Genomic DNA, 7271 nt, shown 5'->3' with positions numbered 1-7271 from the left:
GCTTTATTAATCAGAGAGATGCAGCCCACCTTATTTTTCTAATATTTATCATCAGCTTTTAAAAGGGACTTTTACTGATATTGAGCTTATTAAAATAACTGTTAAAAAATCTGTTGGGAGCAGATATACCTGTATTTCTTGGAAGTCACAGTAGTTAATGTTTTATTCACACCTGGGAACACACCTAGCATGTGTTAAAATTAAGAGATAACCACTGGCCGATTGCAGAGTGGATCTGTATGTGTACAGCAAAGAATAGACTTAAGATCCTTCTCCAGAGGATTCTGTTTTATGTGCACTGGGATCTGAATTTACTGCACTTAAAATGCAGATGCCTCTGCCCATAAAGATATCAAGTGTCCAAGGCCTCCTCGATTCTTAGGACAGCTCTGTTTATATTTTCAAGGAGATACTGTTGTCATTTCATGCTTACTGAAACCAAGAATGACTTTGTTCTCTTAAGGAAAATAATGTAATAATTTTAATGTGAAATTTCTTGGTTTATGACCTAGTGTAATGGTTTCCTTGGCCCAATTTAGGATTTTTAGAAGCTTTGGATTGTTGGTTTTGATATGCTTTACAAGCTATATTTTCAGCAGTACTCAATCCCATCATATATTATTGTTCTCAGAGGGAAAAGTATCCCTTTGAAAATCAGGGTATTTTATATGCATGCCTCCCCAGGAGATGAGTTGTTCTAAAAATCTTCATATTTATTTGATGCATAAAATTGAGTTATTTTGATCCTTTAAAGAGCTGATCCAAAATCTCATTGAAACAGAATATATGCCTTTATGCTTTCATGTTGTTCCTTTATTCGGGTAGTATTTTGAATTTTCTGTCCCTTTGTCGTACTTTCAGTTTAAACTCATAGTCTTTAACATGCTCTGAACTTCTTATTAACTGATTTTCGTAACAATAAAAATGAGAGAAGTTGTCAAGCTAAGCATAACCATGCTAGTGTCTTGGAAGAGTTAAGTCAAGTGTGTTGACACAACGTTCTTTCTGCAGGAATGTGATGAGTCAGTTTAGACTCTAGTTAAAAATTTTAATTTTAGACAGAGTAACTGAAAATAATGGGACGTGTCTGACCATTCAGTTATTTAATTAGCCTTTTACGTAGGACCAAGAGTTATATAGTCACTAGCATGGGTAGAAGTGTACTGAGTTTGTTTTGAAACATTATGTAGAATATATGACTCATTCAGCAGGGGATAGAATATAGAAATTAGAAGACTTGCTGTGAGTAATTCATCACACAGAAAAGAAAGATTCTAGGCAAGCTGAAAAAAAACCCAAACAAACCTTGCCTTGATAACGGTTAATCATTTTTTTGAACTCTTTTATTGTGTATGACAAAGGCAAGGGTGTTTATCTGTGAAAAAAAAAATTCAAATCTCATTATATGGTACTTCTTAAGACAAATGTGGATAAATTGTAAGTAAAATTTATCTAACTAGCTATATAAAACATTGTTTATGAGCAAGTTCGCATAAAAACCTGCCAAGGAGGCTTATTAAGAAATTACTAATCACCTGGGGATGACTGAACAAGAGTGTTTAGTCTTGCTTATCAATATCACGATGGTTTGGTTTTATCTTACGCCTGAACTCTTTCCTCTTTTCTTCTCATTTCATTGTGCTCTCTGGGACAAGTCTCTGATTAATTTTCCTGTGTGTATCAGAAAATAATAAGTTACCTGATTTAAGCAAATAATTAACAAGTGACTCCAGTCATTTAACTGTAACTTAGCAAATCTCACCACAAAACTCTATACTACAAAAATCCTTTAAGCCCTCTAAACTGGCAACACTTCATGGCTATTGTGAGTTTTCAAGAATAAAATGAACTAAAGAATATTAAATGAAAATAGAAATATTAAATACTAACGTCTACCTAATAGTAATTCGCATACCTAACAGTAAACCTTATCTGCTGCTATGCAAAAAGCAAAAGTATCCTATTTTTTATCCTTCCTCCCCACAAAAATACACAATTTTCTAATAGTGCCTGCTAACCCCAGATAAGGTTAGCAAATTTACTGTTAATCTGGACACAAAGCAAGCACAGGAATGGACTGAAGTGGCAAAATACAGATTTACTACTAGCTCATGGAGAGAATCTGCACATGGACAATACAATGTCAAGAATTACTAGGATCCGGTATGTAGGAGGGAGAGCTTCCCCCTGTCAAATCCATTTTTGTAGGTATACTCAATGGTAATTCAGGAGGCAAATCCAGCTGTCACAAAAACACTGAAAATAAATTCCTGTGTGTACATATATACATATACACATACTTATACACATACATATGTATATATAAACCAGGACTGTAAATCTGCATAACATTTGATATCTACATATGTTGCTGTCTGTGGACAGCCTCCTGGAACAGCTAGATAAAGGAATATAACTACTCTGTGTCCCCAGTCTTTACCTCCTAACCCCTGTACTTGGCATACTGTGTTCTGACAGAATAGAATAGAATAGAACAGAATAGAATAGAATAGAATAGAATAGACTATTTCAGTGGGAAGGGACCTGCAACGATCATCTAGTCCAACTGCCTGACCAATTCAGGGCTGACCAAGTTAAAGCGTGTTACTAAGGGCATTGTCCAAATGCCTCTTAAACACTGACAGGCTTGGAGCATCGACCACATCTCTAGGAAGGCTGTTCCAGTGTTTGACCACCCTCCTGGTAAAGAAATTCTTCCTAATGTCCAGTCTAAACCTCCCCTGGTGCAGCTTTGAACCATTCCCATGTGTCCTATCACTGGATACCAGGGACGAGACATCAGCACCTCCCTCTCTCTCCACTTCCCCTCTTCAGGAAGCTGTAGAGAACAATGAGGTCGCCCCTCAGCCTCCTTTTCGACTGTCGTCAGGCTTCCACTTCACCATTAGCTATCCCTCTAAATCTTCCCTTAGAAATGTGCTTCTTCAACAGGCACCATCATGGCCTTGACTCTGCCATCACCCAGACACACTGCTCTCTGTCGGCGCAGTTGCACAGCTACTAGTTGATGTTTCGTGATGACCCATATGCGGTGGTCCATGTATGACCTCTTGGCTATGAGATGGCTTTTCCTGGACTATTTCCTGCTCTTCAGCAGTAGTATTATTTGGTGAAAGGCTGTCCTATACTAAGTTGAAGGCTGAGAAATCTCAGAAGAAAGTTTTGAAGCTATTAGCTGCTGACATACAGTTATTATAGGTGTAATCCAGCACTCCTTAGTTAAAGAAATTCACTGCAACATGAGAATAATAAAGAAGTGAAATAATAACAATAGCAAAAATCTTCCTGAATCTGGTAGGTAATCAAGGGCTGAAGAGTGCAGCTGCAGGACCACCACACACAGATACACCACTGGTTTCACTAAACCATAGACAGAAAGTAGCACAGGACATCTGGAAAATGCAGAACATATTATCTTAATAATTTTGATCTTTGCAGATTGTGGGTGAATGCAATATGAGAATCATCCTCAAAACATGCCTTTCTGCTAAAGAGAGAGCGCAACTAAGGGTTTGCAAACTGGAACGTGTCTTGTACTTTGTGAGATGCTACCCAAGGCATTCACTGATGTATGTGCGCATGTGTAAGTGATAAATAAAATCAGATAAACTGGATAGCTTGGTTTACCTTGACCTTAAGTAGTGGATGTAACATCTTCCCTTTGCATATGGCACCATTATATTACTGTTGCTATGCTAGTAGTATATCCCCTCAATGACAATGTGGTATATAAAGTGAATAAATCATTTATCCTTTTAGAACAAGCTACAGAGAATGATATTTGGAATAGGGAGGGAGGATCTGAAAGTGGGCTATATCCTCAGCCAGTGTAAATTATCTTCAGAATTATCCTGCAGCAACTCTTCTTCAGGCTCAAAATATTTTAGAGCTTTCATATTCCTTTGATACTTCCTCTCAAGTACAGACAGGGCAAAGACCCTAGTGGATGCGAGATTAAAATTGTAAATTGCACTTCATAGAATTTGGACTGTTAAATCTCTTACTCAGCTTTGAATGTAGACTGATGTAGACTACTCATTGACATCTTCATAACTATTTTGGGATTATTTCCAGCTTGAAAAACATGCTAAATAGGGTGGGTCCATCGTGTTTGACAATTTAGAAGCCAGGCACGTTCTTTGTTTTCTGTCTTTATTCATATTCATGGCTGTTGAAGTTGTAGCCTGGTGTTCTGAAAGACGAATACTTTATGAAGCCAAAAGCATAAATATAAAGACAATTCAGACCTCGCAGTAATGGTCTGTTCCCTGTTACGCCAAAATGAAAAAAAGAAAAAACAACCCTCATCATAACTTATTAAAGAAAGCTATGTATTTTTTCTGTATGATACAGTAGAGCTCAACATAATGAATCACCAATTCAAATGAAAAAAGAGGCAGATTCAATATGTGCAAGAATCTCGTTTTTATAGAATGCCTGGGGTGGTCTAAGTGTCTAAAAATGTGTGTAATGGAAACAGGCTTAGCCTAGATTTCCCACAAAGATTTGTACTTATGTTTCACCTGGCTTGATTTGTTGCAGCTAATCTTACCACCTTGCCTAGTAAGCGTGCCGTGAAAACCTGTTATTCAGTTCTGGTACTGGCTTTGCTTTTCTAGTGTTTTATTTAACCACTATATTTTTAGGACAAAGTCAAAAGGATGATGCAAAATGGAAAGGCACAGAAGCATCTAAGTGCCATAAATTTACTTGGTAAAGCTGATAGTTGATGCTGGGTTTGAGAAGTGCGTATGAGATGGTGCCTTTGATCATCTTACTGGAAGCAGTTGTTGTGCTGTGCATTTACTCTCATGACTCGCAAATTGTTCTGAAAAATCCTTTAACATTAACCAGCTCAAAGGCAACTTTGTCCTTGTTTGGCTCTGAACTTTTCTTTGGGGGGAGGGGGGCATGACAATGTTAAGAGACTTGCTGTAATGTTTTAGAGTTGTAGAGGACTGTAGCCGTGTTTCCATCACGGTATTTAGGTCTGAAGCACAAAAGGCTATTTATTTTCCAAGAAGTCTAAGCAGCTTGGTAATACACACTTAGACTTTATCACTAATTTTTAGATCTGATCCAAGTCTAACATTTTTATTTAAAAAATAAAAAGCCAGCAATCTCTATCAAATAAAGTAATACTACAATGTTACAAATCTTTTCATGTCAAACGTTGTAGTTTTATATGTTTTAGAATACAAGCAAACATTTCCCAGTCATTACTCATGGACCATTTATGAAATACTTGGGGGTGGGTGGCAGCAGAGCTGATGTGACGGTGACTGGCAGTGTTCTCCCTGGCTCTGAGCGTGTGTTATAGGAAACTGGTCAGTCTCTGGTATTACATGAGCGTGTGTCTTTGTAAGCCAAAGATGAGATTCCCTACTGGCGTGCGGAAATTTGCACACCGCTTCCTGGGTAGAAAGCTTTTGGCAAATAAACTGTCTAACTTGGAGATCTTTGCCTGAGTTTACTGTAGTGAGGAGACGTTCTGGCTCAGCTCATATGGTTTCATTAGGATTGGTTAGTACAGACTCCCTGCGTACCCTGTCTCATATGTGTGCCAGCAAATGGGAGGGGAAACACATCAAAATGTGTGTTTTATCAACATACTGGATAAATATGCCAGTTTATTGACAAAAATAGGATGCCTTCCGAGTATGTCCACCACAACTCACTGTACTTGCAAAACAAGAAATACTGTGAAGATGTGTTCCTTACTCAGAGGACATGGGAAACAAGAAAAAAAATACCTTTAAATTAAGACTTTTGTCTGGGGACCTACATTTCTTACTAAGCTGGAATGATAAAAGGACATATTGCTACTTATTTAAAAAAAAAAAAAAGAAGAAAACCAAAACTGTTTTCAGTAGCGATAGTAGTTTGAGATTTGTTTTTATTTTCAGGAAGACTTTTATGGAAACAACCTTGATTTTATTAGCTTGTGTTCTATTTTATACCACAATCAGAAAGAATTATTACATTTAATATGGAGAGCTGAACAATTAACAGAGTTAATAGTCTTAAAGATAAGATAGGAATGCTTTTTGTATGTGATTGTGAGGTCATCAGATTTAAAGAAAAAAACCCAACAAAACCACATGAATAAAACCATTATTGTGTAGATTTTTCTTTCTTCACAATTACTGCAAAATTTATTTTGAAAAATAATTTCTCACTCAAGTTTACAGTATCACTTATCTCAAAGGAGTGTTTCGCAGTTTGACTAATTATACAATTTTAAAACTTCTGCTTACATAAGGCTAATATTTCTTGGCTGTCAGTAGTAGATGACTTGACTTCAAATTTAGAAGAACATCTCATACTACAAGCTGCAAGGTCATTCAGAATTTGAAGAATAGTGCAGGTGTCCAATATGAAAAGAAATCTGTTGTGGGGGGGTCTGAATACTTGTGAACATTATAAAGCTTGGAATGACATAGGACCAAAAGCTGTTCATCATTAGCTTCTGTCTTCAACTGCTCTAATTCCAGGAGTGCATTCTGATCCACCTAAGGCAGAAAGAAAACATATTAATATTTTACAGTAGTCATTTAGTATACATTAATTGTTCATGATTTACTTCATGATGCCAAAAATCCCCCAGAAAGCAGATTTTTATGAATGCAAGATTTAACTCTAAGAAGTTTCCTTAGCAAAACATGAAAAAAATAGTATAAAGAACGTCTTTCCTATAGTGTACATTTTTCCATATTAAAAAATCAATTGAAATGAGTTTTTATATGACAGAAATATGAAGGGTCAATTCATTCCCTCTCTTTAGTGGTCACTGAGGGGCCTGTTTTGGCAGCACTGAAGAAGTTCTGCTAACAGTGGAGGGAATAGCAGAATTTGATCATGTCATACATGATATCTTCCCTCTTACATTCATTCCCTTATTTTAAATTTACTGATATGCCAGAATGTTTTCGGGACTGGAGTTTTGAAATAAAACTCAGCTAGTCTTACATATGTTTGTATTTGTGCAGCGTACAATTTTGGTATGGAAAAGCCAGAGATTATTTACAGAAAATCTTATCAAAACATATGCACTAAGGAACAAAAGATAGTTCTAGTTAACATGTAAACCTTTGTATATTATTTTAAGTAGCATATTTAATGCAATGAATCATTTGTCATGTAACTAGTAACTAGTTTTGTAGCAAATACTATGCAAATACAACAAATTGTTGTAGCAAATACAACAAATTCTGCTACTGAAGAAACTTTTCAAACTGAGCCATCAGGTA

The sequence above is a fragment of the Gymnogyps californianus genome, chromosome 2, assembly GCF_018139145.2.
Source record: "Gymnogyps californianus isolate 813 chromosome 2, ASM1813914v2, whole genome shotgun sequence".
Lineage (NCBI taxonomy): Eukaryota > Metazoa > Chordata > Aves > Accipitriformes > Cathartidae > Gymnogyps > Gymnogyps californianus.
Note: the sequence above shows the minus strand (reverse complement) of the source record.